General features: G+C 45.2%; 1 protein-coding gene across 1 annotated transcript in view; it reads right to left on the bottom strand.

The window, feature by feature from the left end:
* The window catches only part of LOC138867922 (prolyl 4-hydroxylase subunit alpha-1-like), a 36236-nt gene extending 27797 nt beyond the window's left edge, over positions 1–8439 (bottom strand). Inside the window, exon 1 of the mRNA XM_070145050.1 lies at positions 8296–8439. The gene's annotated coding sequence lies outside the window, so the exon portion shown is untranslated. The remainder of the gene's footprint in view (positions 1–8295) is intronic.
* Between the last annotated feature and the right edge of the window lie 9061 nt (positions 8440–17500).

A 17500-nucleotide genomic window follows, 5' to 3' on the forward strand; every position in this document is an offset into this window, starting at 1 on the left:
TGCCGTAGCCGAACTAACCACTCATCCTGCGCAGAGCTCATGACTCTCCCTCCTCCTCCTCCTCCTCCTCCTCCTCCTCCTCCTCCTCCTCCTCCTCCTCCTCCTCCTCCTCCTCCTCCTCCTCCTCCTCCTGCGGCCCTGCCACATCCCCTCCCGCCGCGAGCCAGCCGCCGCTCTCGCCCTCGCGTCCCTACGGAGCTCCCTCCTCCATTGTCCTCGGCCGCACCGATCCCTACGCCCTCGTCGCTCTGGCTTTTTATCTCCCTCTCGGCCCGTCGTTCGTTAGGTCCTCGTCCAGTTGCCTGCTCCGGCCCGCGTGTGATTCGTTCTCGGGGATTCTAATAAGAGACGTAACGCTTGATTATTGTTTTCGTTGAGGAGCGAGTTCCTTGCTGTTTTTTTTTTTTTTTTTTTTTACACATTTCCTTTTTCTTCTATTGTTGTGCCCTTTAAAAGTTATCTCTTCTTGGTCTCTCCTTTTCGACGTTTTGGATTTTTTGTTTTCTCTTTGTTTTCTTTCTGTGTATTACTTCATTCTCTCCCCCCCCCCCCTTTTCATCCCTCCTCAAAGTCACTCTTGCTATTCTTCTATCATTCTTAACATCCCATTTTCATTCATTTGCTTCATTACAACCTGTTTCCTCCTCTCTCTCCCCTCCTTCTCTCCCCACCTCCATTTCCGCATTCTCTTTTACTTCTCTCTTTGTGTCACTTACTCCCTCCTATCTTCGCACCCACGCCCACTTCTCGGCACCACGCCCTCACCCCGGCCCGCCCACAGTCACGACGTCTCCTTCCTCTCAGACAAAGCGACACGCCCAAGCTACGCCCACACGAGCGCTGTCGCCTTGGCCGTGGCACCGAGGCTGCGGGCGGCGATATTGTTCATATGTTTACTGATACCACCCGCGTCCCCTTCCCCTCTCTCCCTCTCTCCCTCCTCCTCTCCCTCTCTCCCCCGCTACTCTAAGCCATTGTGAGGCCCAGAGTTTATACGACCTCCCCCCCCCCTCCGCCCTTCTCCATTTCTCAGCTTCCATTCTCCCCCAGAGGGGCCCCTCCCCCCCTCTCCCGTAGGTCAGAGGCATCTTCATGACGCTTACAATCCAGTTTTGAGATGTTGCGACACGTCCCTCTCGCTTCAGGTGGAATCCCTCCCACCTTTGCACCCGACTCTCACTCTCGCTCTCTCTCTCTCTCTCTCGTTCTCGCGTTCTCTCTTGTTCTTTCGTTCTCTTTCGATCTCTCGTTCTCTCTCTCTTTCGTTCTCTTTCGATCTCTCGTTCTCTCTCTCGTTCTCGCTCGTTCTCTTTCGATCTCTCTCTCTCTCTCTCTCTCTGTCTGTCTCTCTCTCTCTCTCTATCTCTGTCTGTCTCTCTCTCGCTCTCTCTCTCTCTCTCCTTCCCATTCTCCAAACCCCATCCTCTTTCTCTCTCATTTTCGAAAATGAATACATCAGTTGTTTGACTCGCCGGGAGGTAACTGTTGCTCTCGTTCTCTCTCTCTCTCTCTCTCTCTCTCTCTCTCTCTCTCTCTCTCTCTCTTCCCTCTCTCTCTCTCTCTATCTCTCTCTCTCCCTCACTCTCCTCTCTCCTCCTCCTCCCTCCCTCCCTCCCTCCCTCCCTCTCTCTCTCCCCTTCCCATTCTCCGATCCCCATCCTCTCTTTCTCTCTCGTTTTCGTAAATGAATACATCAGTTGTTTGACTCGCCGGGAGGTAACTGTTGCCGTCGCCAAGGCATCGTGATTAGCGTGTCGGTGAGTGGACAAGGCGCATCCGCAACAGCCTCTCGCATCCGACCCCCGAGGGAAGGGAGAGGCAAGAGCGTGTGGGAGGGGAAAGAGAGAGGAAGGAAGAACGAGGGAAGGAAGTGGAGGAAAGGAAAGAGAAAGAAGGAAGGGAGGAGAAGGGAGGTGGAGGAGGAGAGGCGAGGGAAGGGAGAGTGGAGGAAGGAGGAAAGAAGGGGAAAGGTGGAAGGTGGAAGGATGGAGGAGGGGAAAAGAGTGAGGAAGGAGAAGGAAGGAAGGGAGGAGGAGGAGGGAGGGGGAGGGAGGGGAGGGGAAAGAGAGAGGAAGGGGAGGGAAGGGAGGTGGAGGAGGGGGCGAGGGAAGGGAGAGAGCACAAGGGCTCGGGAGGGGAAAGAGAGTGAAGGAGAGGAGCAGGAGGGGAGAGGAAGGGGAGACAGGAGGGGAAAGAGTGAGGAGAGGAGGGAAGAGAGGCAAGGAAAGGGGAAGGGAAGGATAGGAGGAAGGGGCGGGAAGGGAAGGTAAGGTGGGAGTGGAGGGGAGGTGAACAGGAAAGGGAGGAAGTGGAGGGAGGAGGGAGGGAAGAGAGGGGAAAAGAGAGAGGAAGGGCGGGAAGGGAGGTGGAGGAGGGGCGCGGAAGGGGGAGAACAGGAGGAAAGGAGCGGTGGAAGAGGAAGGGAGGAAAGGGAAGGGGTGGAAGGAAGGGCGAGGGAAGGGAGGGAAAGAGAAGGAGGAAGGGAGGGAGGAGTGGAGGAGAGAGAGAGGAGAGGGAGAGGTGGAGGAAGGGCGGGAAGGGGAGGAAGGGAGAGGAGGTGGAGAGAGGTAAGGAGGAGGAGAGGAAGGAGAGTGGAGGGAGGAGATGAGAGGAAGAGAGCGGGAAAGGGAAGGAAGGAGAAGAGAGGGGCCGGGAACCAGAGAAGTGGAAGGGGAGGGAAGGGAGATGGAGGAGGTGGAGGGAGGGGGAGGGAAGGGAGAGGAAGGGAGGTGGGGAGGGAGGGAGGGAAGGGAGGTGGAGGGAAGGGAAGGAATGGAGGAAAGGGGGGAAGGGAGGTGGAGGAGGGGAGGAAAGGGAGGTGGAGGAGGGGGAGGGAAAAGGGAGGTGGAGGAGGGGGAGGGAAGGGCGGGAAGGGAGAGTGGAGGAAGGGGAGCAGGAAGGGGAGGTGGAGGAAGGGGAGGGAAGGGAGGTGGGAGGAGGGAGAGGGAAGGGAGGTGGAGGAGGGAGTGGTTAAGGAGGAGCAGGAAGGGAAATGGAGGGCAGAGGTGGGGAAAGGAGGTGGAGGAAGGTTGCGGGAAGGGAGGTGATGGAGGGGGGGAGGGAAGGGAGGTGGGAGGAAAGGGGAGAGGAAGGGAGGAATGGGGGAGAGGTAGGAAGGAAGGTGGAGGAAGGGGGAGGAAGGGAGGTGGAGGAAAGGGGGGCAGAGGGAAGGGGAAAGAGAGAGGAGCAGGGCGGAGGGGAAGGTGGAGGAGGAGGGAGCGGAAGGGGAGACACTGGAGAAAGAGGGAGGGGAAAGAGAGAGGAAAAGGGGCGGGAAGGAGGTGGAAGGAGGGGGAGGGAAGGGAGGTGGAGGGAGAGAGCGGAGGTGGAAGGAGAGAAGGGAAGGGAGGTGGAGGAGGGGGCTGCGGAAGGGAGGAATGAGGAGGAGAGGCGAGGGAGGAAGGGAGGTGGAGGAAGGGGAGGGAAAGGAGGTGGAGGAGAGGGGAGTGGAAGGAAGGTGGAGGAAGGAGCGGAAGGGAGGTGGAGGAAGGGGAGAGAAGGGAGGGCGGAGGAGGGGGCAGAGGAAGGAGGTGGAGGAGGGAAGGAGGGAAGGGAGGTGGAGGAGGGGGCGCGAGGGAGACGGAGGAGGGGGAGGAAAGGAGGTGGAGAGGGAGGGAAGGAGGTGGAGGAGGAGGAGGGAAGGGGAGAAGTGAGGAGAGGGCAGAGAGAAGGATGAATATGAGACAAGGAGAGGAAAGGAAAAGGAAATGGGGAAAGTAGGGAGAAGGCAAAGAATAGAGAGAAAGATGGAAAGGGAAAAGTGGAAGAAGGGAGAGGCAAAAAGGGAGGGGGTACAATGGGAAGGTTGAGGGAGATAAAAGAGAGAAAGAAATGAAGCAGTAAGGAACAAAGAAGACCAAAGGAAAAGGAAAAACAATTTGCGGTTGGCAAATGGATAGAGGAAGAAAAGAGAGAGAGAGAGATAAGTGAGTGGCTGATAAGTAGGAAAGAGAAAAAGCAGTAGGGGAGAAAGGAAGAAGAGAAGGCAAAGAAAGGAGAACCAAAGGGAGGACGAGGAAGATAAAGAGATATAGTAGATATAGAATAGATAGAAGAAAAATTAGAGATGAGATAAGAAGAGACTAATGTATTTGTGACGAGCGTTCAAGTTAGAAGTGAAAGAGGAAGAGGAAGAGGGAGAGAAAGTAGGCAGAGGAATATGAAGAAGGGGAGTGAGATAATAGATAAACGGGACAGGGGATAGGGAAGAGGAGGGAAAGGGAGAGGGAAAGAGATAAAAGAAGAGAAAATGGGAGAGACGGAGAGGAAGGAGAAGAAATGGAAGAGAGGGAGGAAGAAAAGAAAATGGGAGGCGAAGAGGAAGGAAAAGGAGAAAGAACAGAGAGTAAGTAACGGGAGAATGTAAGAAAAAATGAGATAAATGGAGAAAAAGGAGAGTGGGGAAAAAGGGGAAGACGAGAGAAAGAAAAGAAGTATATTAAGAAAAGGGAAAGATAGAGGAGAGACAAATAAAGAAAGAGTGAAGGAAACGGGAGAGGGAGAGGTAGATTAATGAAAGGAAGAGAAGAGATAAAAAGAAAAGAAGTGGAAGGTAAAAGCAAAGGATGAATGAGATAACGGAAGTTAGATAGAAAAAAACAGAAGAGGAGAGATATAACGAAGGAAGGGTACAATAGAGAGAGAGAGAGAGAGAGAGAGAGAGAGAGAGAGAGAGAGAGAGAGAGAGAGAGAGAGAGAGAGAGAGAGAGAGAGAAAGAGAGAGAGAGAAAGAGAGAGAGCACAGACCGGGAGACCATATATAGAGAGAGGAATATGGATAAAGGGAAAACGATAGAGATGCAAAAGGAAAGAAAAAAAGAGGAGAAAAGAAAAGAATATGAGGAGAATGGATAGAGAAAAATGATGAAGACGGAGAGAAAATACGACAAGAGAAAAAGAAGGAAGAGAAGTAAGGCGAAGAGGAGAGAAAATAGAGAAGAAAATAGGACAGAAGAATAGAGAGAGGATGACTTAAAAGGAGAAAGGGATAGGAGAGAGGAATAGAGAAATAAAAAGAGGGGAGAGAAATAAACCTCAAGGACAATGGAAATACAGGGAGCATATAAATCAAATAAAACAAGGAAGAACTGTGGAAACCAGAATGGAAGCTAAAACAAAACAATGATAAACAGATAACGAAAAACAAGATGAAGAAGAAAGAAATCATCACCATTTACCCCAATTCTCTTTCATCTCTCATTATCTCATTTCCCCCAATTCTCTCTCATCTCTTTCATTATCTCTTTCTCGCAATTCTCTTTCATCTCTCTCATTATCTCACCATCTTTCGCTATCCAAACAGCCTCGACTTTTACATAATTCTGTGAACCTTTTCCACAGCAACATGGCATTTATTGTAAATTCAAAAGGATCAAATTCCCTTTATTTGGCGTTTATTATAAATTCAAAAGGATCGAATTCCAATTCAAACAGATCAAATTCTCTTTATTTAGTGTTTATAATAAATTCAAAAGGATCGAATTTCCTTTATTTTGGCATTTATTGTAAATTCAAAACGAGACCAAATTACCTTTATTTTGGCGTTTATGATAAATTCAAAAGGATCGAATTCCCTTTATTTTGGCGTTTATAGTAAATAAAAAAAGATCTAATTCCCATTATTTGGTGTTTATAGTAAATTTAAAACGAGATCAAATTGCCTTTATTTGGCGTTTATGATAAATTCAAAGGGATCGAATTCTCTTTATTTTGGCGTTTATAGTAAATTCAAAACTAGATCAAATTCCATTTATTTAGAGTTTATAATAGATTAAAAAGGATCGAATTCCCTTTATTTTGGCGTTTATAATGAATTCAAAAAGATCAAATTTCCTTTATTTGGCGTTTCTGATAAATTCAAAAGGATCGAATTCTCTTTATTTGGCGTTTATAGTAAATTCAAAAAGATCAAATTCCCTTTATTTGGCGTTTATAATCAATTCAAAAAGATCGAATTCCCTTTATTTGGCGTTTATAGTAAATTAAAAACGAGACCAAATTTGGCGTTTGTAATCAATTCAAAAAAATTAGAATTCCCTTTATTTGGCGTTTATGATAAAAAAAAAAGGATCGAAACCCTTTATTTGGCGTTTATAGTAAACTCAAAACTAGATCAAATTCCATTTATTTAGTTTATAATAAATTCAAAAGGATCGAATTCCCTTTATTTGGCGTCTCTAGTCAATAAAAAAAATCGAATTCCCTTTATTTGGCTTTTATGATCAATTCAAAGCGAGATTGAATTCCCTTTATTACATATCAATAACTGCCTAAGGTCATCCATCTGGCTTCCGCGTCAGATCATCTTTGCAATTGCATAAGCTTGCTATCTATTACTGTTATGATTATTACTGTTTTTGTTATTATCACTATTATTATTAGCTTTATCAATATCATAATCATCATAATTGTTGTTGTTATAATGATTATAATTATTGTTATTATTATTATTTTATTGTTATTATTATTATTATAATTATTTTATTGTTATTCTTCTTCTTATTATTATTATTCTATTGTTATTATTATTATTATTATTATTATTTTATTGTTACTATTATTGTTATTATCATTATTATTATTATTTTATTGTTATTATTATTATTATTATTATCATTATTATTAGTAGTAGTATCATATCACTATCATTGCCATTATTATTATCATCATTAGTATCATAATCATTATAATCATTACTGCTACTACTAGTAGTAGTACTACTAGTAGTAAATTAGTAGCAGTAGTAGTAACATTTTTATCATATTTGTTACTGTTATTATTGCTGTTGTTATCATCATTATTTTCAATAATATTATTACTATAATCATCAATATTACTGCCATTATCATCATTATCAATACTATCATTATCATCATACTTATCATCACTCTTGTCATTGCTATTATTGCTATTATTATCATCATTATCAATACTATCATTATCATCATACTTATCATCACTCTTGCCATTGCTGTTATTACCATCATTATTAACATCATAACTATTGTTGTGGTTATTTACCATTACTATTATCACCACAGTCGTCCTCCTCGCCCCTTCTCCTCCTATGACTGATCAGGATCTAAAAATAGGATTAATCATATTTTCTGTATATGATGGATTACGTCATCATCGGGATAAGTCCCTGGCCATCATGCCAAGTGTGATTCAAGGTCGTTATGATGGATCCCGCCCCCGATGAATCCTTTTCGAGTTAGTTGGGAGAAAATGCGTGATTGCTTTTTATTTTTATGGCGCCACCGATTACGTTATTGAAGATGGTTAGATGGGAGGATGTAATTGCTGATGTTACTGGTTTGAAATCATTTGAAAATCATGAAAAAAATATATATTTAGATGATATTTCTGCTCAGATACTAGCTGTGATAATAGTAAATGTTCCAATAAAAATTCTACTTATTGAAATATGTTCAGATACTAGCTGTAGTAATAGTACATGTTCCAATAAAAAATTGAAACATAAGAAGCACAAGAAAGTCCTGTAATGATGGTGATGATAATGATAACAGTATCAAGATAAGAAATAGTAAAGCGGGACTTAATGAGACGAACAAACACTCTACAAGGGTAGAATGTTAACGTAAGTGCAGGACCACATTACGTCATTATCCGGATCAAAATTCGCGACGCACTTTGCGCATGCACTCGGTTTGCACTTCATGGTTGCATGATCCAAAGAAGCGTTCAACTCATACTAATTGAAAGCCAGATAACGAAACAGCCTTCAGTTCTGCTAACAATATTCTTTAATCAACGTGTCTAGTCTATGATGGTCGTCAAGTGCTTCTAATCCTGATTTTTGCGTTGTTCTTACACTGATACAGGGGAGTGGTTGTGAGTATCAGTGCAGTGCTATTGTTAATCAGTGCGTGGGCGGGATGCGCCTCTACCATGGGACGACCACCAGCAAATGGCTGAACGTTAGCGCGCTTAGACTCGTCATTCCACGCACGTCCGTCAGTGACTCTCGTCCTAAATGCGACGCTTCTCCAAGTGCGAGCTCCGCCTTTCGACCCAAGACGCCCACATCCAGAACATGAGCTTAAATCTCCCCGAGTGGCAACGCCCATGCCTCACGCAGCACCTCCTAACCTTCGCGTTGACCGACCTTCACCTCGCTGGCTAGGGGGAGCCTCCGCGCCTGGCATTTCTCGCGAGGAGTGTGCGTCACGGCGTCGTCCTCGGAAGGAGACGAGCCGAAACGCCACACGCTGGCCGACGCCGCGTTTGAGGGCGTTGCTGACGATACACGGAGGTTGTCAGAGCATTACTCACGGTCAGCGCTCACTGCCTGCTCCTGCTGCCTCTGCCTCCGCTGACGTCACCGCCTCGCACTCTCTCGCTGGCGCTCCCCGAGTCCCCAGGTCGACCGCCACGCTGGTTACTGTCGCGGTTTTCCTCCGAGCTTCCGAGCCTCGCCGTGGAGTTTAGCCGTCGAGGAAAATACGAAGGAATATCCGTATCGGGCGACAGGTCTACAGTTTACCCTGAGGCACTTGGATTGCTTTTATAAACAATTCCTTAGGTTTTGCTTTTATAATTACCTATTACCTTTGCTCTTCATGGAGGACAATATGGAAATGTCTCCAACAACTCCCTAAATGAATTGGATCTTATCTACACAATATCCTAAGTCCTAATCGACGACATGGCGCTAAGTTGGTCCATGACGCCACTCAAGGATCTCGCCATTGAGTTCCCAGTTATTAGCCGCGCTCGTAGCAACATGGCATAAACACCACCAACTCCTCGTCAGTCTCTGCAAGACGATAAAAAAAGGTAGATCAGAGCGCAGTGCGAAGGGAGAAAACGAGCGCGGAAAACCCCAAAAAGCGACGATCAGCAGAACCCGTGACGTCATGCCAGACACACGTGGCCGGGCCAGGGGACTGCCGATACTTGGTGTGGCTGGCGGCGACGACGTGCACGCTGGGACCACTTCCGCTCCTCAGGCCTCCCTGCAACTCCTCACGCTGCCGCCGCCACCTGCTCTGACCCTGCCACGGTCCTGCAGGAGCCCCTCTGCCATCACGGGGCGCTGAAATGCATAAAGATACCCCGTGGACTAGTTTGGCCCGAGCACTGCCAAGCAAGCACGTGTGGGTGGCTTGCAGGATCTTCAGGCGGGGGAGAGGGGCGGGGGCAGGGGGGGGAGGGGGCGGGGGCTGCAGTCTTTGTCTTGACGTGGCGCGGCACTGACATATTTATATTTCGCTAGCAGAAGGCGGCCAGGAAGGGGTTGGCAATAGTTTCTACAAATAAATGTTACGACTTTCGATGCCTGCAAGGAGAGTGAATCGTGGACTCTGCTTCCCAGACTAGAATAGATGCTATAGGAAAAATATGCAGTAGTTGTTGCTAAAAAAGAGGAGGCGATTCTGGGATTTCACACCGTTTTTCCCCGCCGAGTAACGTCTCTGACCAGGGACGAGAGGTGGACGCAGGGTCGCCCCTTCTCATCCTACAGAAGAAAAAACAACAACACCAGGAGGAAGAGAGAAGTGGGGGGTGGGGGGGAATGGCTGCTTGCCTTTCTCACACGGGAGGGGGACCAAAGCGCCTCCTACTGTAGCGGACTCTTTATTCTATCTAATCGTAGGACACACACAGCCCGCGTCGCAGTCATGAGGCTGAAGCTAGTTTGTTTGCGATTTCCATGATGAATCCTCGGAGTCGTGTTTGTATGCTCTGTTACTTTCCTGTTTTCTTTCAGCATCTTCAGCCGCTGTTAGTCTACTTGAAACGAATCAGACTAAAGATGTTGCTTAATCTTTACAGCAAAAAAGCCGTCCCTGTCTGCTTCTAAATCAACCCAAATAGTTTGCCGTTTGTTCAGGCTTTTCAATAATCGAAGTCCCTCTGCCCCCCTGTCCCATTCGCAAGGCAACAATCCCGAATTTGATTTTATTTTACAAGAAAGAGAAACACATCTCGATTTTTCCCAAAGCACCAGAGTTCATCATTCCCCTTGCGCTGTTCAGGGGAATCGACAAAGGGATGTTCCTGTCCTTCCGCTGCTCTTTAAGTAGGACATTTCTGACGGCGGACCGGAAGGTACTGAGCAGGATGTGCGCTGCTAACGAGCTTCGCTTCTCCACTCGAGAGGAACACGCGAGAGAGGATCGCATGATAGAACGTATCCCTTTAAAGTAATGGAACTGTGAATGTGTACAATATGCTATAAGCTGTACGTGAAAGATGGTTATGTATGCACAAGCGTATGGAGACAATCACTAGAAAATGTACATTATACATTGTACACTTCAAACCAAAATATATAATACATACTTCATATAAGGAATATCTTATGAACTTGAATAACCGATGTACTTAAAACATTCCTTTATGATACGTTAAGAAATGACATCGAGTATAACACACTTCTCCAAAAAGCGGAGAAACCATTCGTTCCAACCGCAGAAATAGGAAGTAATTATGTCCACTCTTTCAGTTGTAACCGACGTAAATAAAAAATTAAAGCGCGCGCGCGGGGAAAATGACGCATGTGGACGCGGCAGCACGTGGTCAGCAACGCTCGTGACAACAAAGCGGTTCGTGTGGGGGGGAATATGACAGGGGATTGTCATGTCGCTTTCACTACGCATTTTGATATATTTCTGCCAAGTTGTTGTGTGTGTATCTCTTCATATTAGGATATTTTTTGCTTTGTTAATTTGTCTTGTCTGCTTCTCGACGCTTTTTGATCAGTTCCTGTCCAGTTATCATGTTTATTTCTCAACATATCTTCATGATGTTTTGCCAAGTTGTCATGTCTGCTTCTTCACGCACTTTAACATATTTCTGCTATGTTGAAGCTGACATTGCTAGGTTATGTTCCATGTTTACCAAGTTCATATAACTGTTTACATCACATTTTGTTGCATTTAACACTATATTTGACAAGTTCTGCGCTTGTCATGGCCCAAGAATTCTGTAAAGGTGATTTTCCTCAGTTAAGTCGCATTCTCTATCGCAGTTTTTAGCGATCAACTTCTCAGTTTGACATTTCCAAGTTTGATTAAGTTTTCAGTGGTTCTCGCTGTTCCCTGAGAGCCAAGCGAGTGAAAGTCGTGGTCAGCCAGTTACGTTCTGCGGCTGCCGTACTCGTAGCGGTGTGGCTCCTCCGTTTGAAGTGGAAGTATAGCTAATGTACTCGTATAGCGGCGCAAAATTGTTATTTTCACAATATACAAAATCTCTCTCTCTCTCTTCCTCTGTTTGTTTGTCTGTTTGCCTGTTTGTTTCTTCTCTCTCTCTTTGTCTGTCTGGCTGTCTCTTTCTCTCTGCTCCCCCCCCTCTCTCTCTCTCTCTCTCTCTCTCTCTCTCTCTCTCTCTCTCTCTCTCTCTCTCTCTCTCTCTCTCTCTCTCACTCACTCACTCACTCACTCACTCACTCACTCACTCACTCTCTCTATCTCTCTCTCTCTCTCTCTAGTTATCTCTCACAAGCACACTTACACACACGCGTTCTAAAAAAAAAAAAAAAAATATTAAAGCAAACCAATTTCAAATGCAAATACTTACATACAGCTCAGCCACTCTGGTTCCTAGGAGTCAAGTGGAAATGTAATCTAAACAATCTTTATCACGACTAATCTTAGCAAAATACAGCTCACTCCCACACAATGAACGACGCCACGCCACCGCGTCCGTTTCGTTCATTCTGTGTCGCATTTTCTTCCTCTCTCTCTCTCTCTCTCTCTTGCTGAAAGGCTAATAATATACCCGGGTGATGGGAAAATACGCCCTTATGACGTAATGCCTCCTTGTCGGGACAAAGAAAACGCATTCTTTGGCCAGAATGTATTGTTGCTAAGTTTAGAAGTAAGTTATGGTCCCTCGATTTTTTTTTTTTTATTATGGCTCGCTCTCCCACCTGACCTGATGCTTCACAACAGTGGTTAGCATGACTGAACTTTCTTCATGAATCACGTTTGTAGCAAATAGTTTTGACAAAGAGATTATGTTTTTTTTTTCTTTCTATGTTTTTTTTTGACGGTGGAATTGTTAAATATCATGATCTAACTAAAACTGAGATATAAAAATGGTCTAGATCCGCGTGAAATATATGACAGAGAAAACGGAGGTCAATATTAAACGTGATTATTCTCTGTGATATGTAGAGAGATTTTGATACTCGTTGCGTCTACTTCGTGCCTCTCCTTCCCTTTGAAGTAAAGACGAAAGACGGGGAGAAGAAAGAAGGAAAGACAAACATAAACAGCAATAATCGATGCAGGAATTCGGTCCCAGCATAAGATCTGCGGAGGAGGAGATCAAGACTCTGCAACGCTGCCCAAGACAGCTGAGAGGATTCGGCCAGCACTCTCTCCCTCTTCGGCGAAAACCCACACGAACAAAATCCAAGCACCAAAACAAACAAACAAACAAAAAAAGCACACTTATAACCGCCCCAACACCCACCCACATAAACCCCAACGATCGTCGCCAATCAAACAGCTATCTCTCGCTCTCTCTCTCCTTCCTCTCTTTCTATCTCTCACTCGCTCGTTCCCTCACTTCTTCCCCACTCTATCTCTCGCTCTCTCTCTCCTCCCTTTCTTTCTATCTCTCTCACTCGCTCTCGTCCCTCACTTCCTCCCCTAATCTAATCAACAAAATCCTACGAACTATTCACACCTGTACTGTATTCCCCACCCCGCCCTGGCCATGGCTCTGGGGACGACCCTCGCACACACACAAACATGACACAGGAAAACTGGATTAACACCCACTCCAACGCAAATACAAGGAGCTGATAGGTGACACTTGTTGATTCAGCACCTGACCTTGACTGGAGAGATAGAGGGACACCTGTTCACGTGCTCGAGCTATGTGTAATAAAATCGTAATGGTATTCTACCTTTTGTATGTATGTGTATCTTGTACGTGCTGTTGTTATGCAAGTTTACCAAAGCGAAGGTAAATATATTTATACGAACAACTTTGTTCAGTTTTATCGATAGAGTAAATATGAATGTGATTAGCAAAAGGATGATAATTAATATTTCAGAAAACTAAAATAATGATGGTGGTTATACTGATCATTAATATAAGGATAAGATAATATTGGTCATTTAAGCAATAGTAATAGTGTAAATACTGTTACTAATAGCGAAAGTAACTGAAATGCTATTACTAATCAACTAAAATAACACTCACAGAAGCAAAAGTAATAATAATGATTACATAAATTACATTCAATAATGTCAAATGAAATCAGTGTAATAATAAGGCATATCATTTAACGATAGTGATAAATAATGGTAATAATTGCATAAATAATAGGCCCTGTGAGAGTAAAATCATGGCAAGAGAAATAACAAAAGGCTTTATTTTCAGAAAAAGTGAATCCGTGTAATATTGGACATTTTCGAAGAGACAATAATAATAATAACAACAATAATAATAATAATAATAATAATAATAATAATAATAATAATAATAACAATAATAATAATAATGATAATAATAATAATAATAATAATAATAATAATAATAATAATAATAATAATAATAATAATAATAATAATAATAATAATAATATTAATAATAATAATGATAATAATAATAATGATAATGATAATAATAATAATAATAACAATTATAACAATCAATAGAAAATAACATTAACAACACCAACAACATAACCAGCACCCAATAATGCCAGCCTCCAGTATTACACGGGTATTGTCCATCTCCAAAATACCACAGAAGGGAAATTTTCATCTCGACAAAAAAACACGGGAGGCAGACAGACACGGGAGGCAGACACGGGAGGCAGACAGACACGAGAGGCAGACACGGGAGGCAGACAGACACGAGAGGCAGACACAGGAGGCAGACAGACACGGGAGGCAGACACAGGAGGCAGACAGACACGGGAGGCAGACAGACACGAGAGGCAGACAAACACGGGAGGCAGACACGGGAAGCAGACAGACACGGGAGGCAGACACGGGAAGCAGACAGACACGGGAGGCAGACAGACACGGGAGGCAGACAGACACGGGAGGCAGACAGAAACGGGAGACAGACACGGGAGACAGACACGGGAGGGAGACACGGGAGGCAGACAAGGGAGGCAGACACGGGAGGCAGGCAGACACGAGAGGTAGACACGGGAGGCAGACAGACACGAGAGGCAGACACGGGAGGCAGACAGACACGGGAGGCAGACAGACACGAGAGGCAGACAAACACGGGAAGCAGACAGACACGGGAGGCAGACACGGGAAGCAGACAGACACGGGAGGCAGACAGACACGGGAGGCAGACAGACACGAGAGGCAGACAAACACGGGAGGCAGACACGGGAAGCAGACAGACACGGGAGGCAGACACGGGAAGCAGACAGACACGGGAGGCAGACAGACACGGGAGGCAGACAGACACGGGAGGCAGACACGGGAGGCAGACAGACACGGGAGGCAGACACGGGAGGCAGACACGGGAGGCAGACAGACACGGGAGGTAGACAGACACGAGAGGCAGGCAGACACGGGAGGCAGACACGGGAGGCAGACAGACACGGGAGGCAGACAGACACGGGAGGCAGACAAACACGGGAGGCAGACAGACACGGGAGGCAGACAGACACGGGAGGCAGACAGACACGGGAGGCAGACAGACACGGGAGGCAGACAGACACGGGAGGCAGACACAGGAGGCAGACAGACACGGGAGGCAGACACAGGAGGCAGACACGGGAGGCAGACAGACACTGGAGACAGACACTGGAGGCAGACACGGGAGGCAGACAAACACGGGAGGCAGACAGACACGGGAGGCAGACAGACACGGGAGGCAGACAGACACGGGAGGCAGACAGACACGGGAGGCAGACAGACACGGGAGGCAGACAGACACGGGAGGCAGACAGACACGGGAGGCAGACAGACACGGGAGGCAGACACGGGAGGCAGACAGACACGGGAGGCAGACAGACACGGGAGGCAGACAGACACGGGAGGCAGACAGACACGGGAGGCAGACACGGGAGGCAGACAGACACGGGAGGCAGACACGGGAGACAGACAGACACGGGAGGCAGACAGACACGGGAGGCAGACGTCTAACTACAGGTAAGATAATGGGATAAGATTTGTTATACACTGGTCGTCGTTGATAAAGATGTTATGAGCTGTTATGAGTGGTGTTTATTTTTGTTGTTGGTTGTTGTTTTGGTGTTTTTGTTATTGTTGATGTATTGTTGTTGTTATTGTGTTGATCATTAGCATTATTGTTAGCCACTTTTATTATTTGTGTTATTTTTACTATCATTACCATTGTTATTATCAATATTATCGTTATTATTGTCATTATCATTCTTATCGTCATTATTATAGATATTATTGTTATTACTTTTATCATCACCATCATCATCTTCATCATTTTATCCATCTTTGTATGTCTATTAACATCTATCTTTGTATCTATTCATCTATCTATCTATCAATGTATCCGTCTATCTATCTATCAATGTATCTGTCTATCCATCGATTTATCTGTCTATCTGTCAGTCTACCATTATCATAATTGCTGCTGTTATACTGTACCCATCCTTATAATCACTCTCACTCGTAGCATTAGAAGGAGCAAGGCCACTGGGAAGAGAAGTGCCAAGCGAGGGACATTCCCCCTCCAGCAGCTCTGGCATTTCCCCTTCCGCGGGTTTCGTAAAGCCGGACAATTCCCTTTCAAGGATTTTAATAAGCGGACAGGTCCTCTCTCTCCCTTTGCACTGGCGAGCGGTAGGCCTTTCCTCTTATAGGAGGCCTTGTTTCCTGGTTATGTGTATTGTACGGAAGCTCAGGATTACAAGAGAGCTGTTTATTCTTCTATGTTCTGTGTTTCCTGGTCCTTCTCTGTTCTATGTTTCCTGGTCCTTCTATATTCTATGTTTCCTGGTCTTCTGTTCTATGTTTCCTGGTCGTTCTATGTTCTATGTTTCCTGGTCCTTCTATGTTCTATGTTTCCTGGTCCTTCGATGTTCTATGTTTCCTGGTCGTTCTATGTTCTATGTTTCCTAGTCCTCTGTTCTATGTTTCCTGGTTCTTCTATGTTCTATGTTTCCTGGTCCTTCGATGTTCTATGTTTCCTAGTCCTCTGTTCTATGTTTCCTGGTCCTTCTATGTTCTATGTTTCCTGGTCCTTCTATGTTCTATGTTTCCTGGTCCTTCTATGTTCTATGTTTCCTGGTCCTTCTATGTTCTATGTTTCCTGGTCCTTCTATGTTCTATGTTTCCTGGTCCTTCTATGTTCTATGTTTCCTGGTCCTTCTATGTTCTATGTTTCCTAGTCCTCTGTTCTATGTTTCCTGTTCCTTCGATGTTCTATGTTTCCTGGTCGTTCTATGTTCTATGTTTCCTAGTCCTTCTATGCTCTATGTTTCCTGGTCATGTGTTTTATACGGAAACGCAGGACTACAAGAGCGCCATTTCTTCCAAATTAGAAATGATAACTCCTGGAGATAATAACAAACAAAAGCGGTTTTCTCAAGCTATGCCATGGCGGATACTCGTAAATGGATTACAAAATCGACCGTACGGTGGGAGAACTTTTCTAAATAATCATTTGACATGATTGAAGTGTCTTGTTTTCTCGCCATGTAGGCAGAAAGAAGTGCTCCATGCTGATGTTCGACTTATGTTGTGCTGCCCAATCAACATAGAGTTGTAGTGGAATAGGAGATAAGTTCACATTACTGTATACTCCGTGATAAGCTAGACTATTCACATGCAGGTACTTCAATTAAAGATAATTACATTACTTTACTCGAGATTGAGAAATTAAATGTCGAATTTATTTCAAAAAAAAAAAAAAATCACAGCAGTGTATATAAGCTTTTAGGTACTGAAGACCTTGATTTACTTTAACCTTAACTATCACAGCAAAGTTATTTCTTTCCTCCAACGCAGACAACTTGGAGTCGGGTCTAAAGTGAGGGGAATTATCCGTCGGTAAAATAGGGGAAAGTGAATATTTATCCCGTAAAACTCTCAGGAGGGGAAATATCTTGTAATAGCCACTGGAAGAGTATTACCCTCCTGGCTAAGATAATCTGAGGGGAATTGCTCGGTTGTAGGGAACATGTGGTGCTCTCCTTACTGATAGTCCTGTATCTAAATTTCATTTTGTTAACACCCGTTGTATCTAAACATTCATCTTAAAAGCAATACCGATATAAGCCAAGATCATAAATCTAACAATCCTAACACTCTTCCTAATGTAAAATAAAACTATTCAATTATTTCTTTTATCGCTCAAATTATAATCACGTGCCATGAGGTCAGACAAGTTCCACAGAGTTTATCAGGGAAAAATCCTTTAGCTCTAACCCCAACTGACCCGCACCTGACCTCTCCCCCCTTCCCCCCCCAACCCCACCCGCCGCCCCCTCCCTGTCTCTAAGCCTTAATTCCCCAACTACATAACTGCCAACCACACCTGCTTCGCTTATCATGGGGATATTTAAATT

Source organism: Penaeus vannamei, chromosome 33 (assembly GCF_042767895.1).
Source record: "Penaeus vannamei isolate JL-2024 chromosome 33, ASM4276789v1, whole genome shotgun sequence".
In the NCBI taxonomy this organism is placed as follows: domain Eukaryota; kingdom Metazoa; phylum Arthropoda; class Malacostraca; order Decapoda; family Penaeidae; genus Penaeus; species Penaeus vannamei.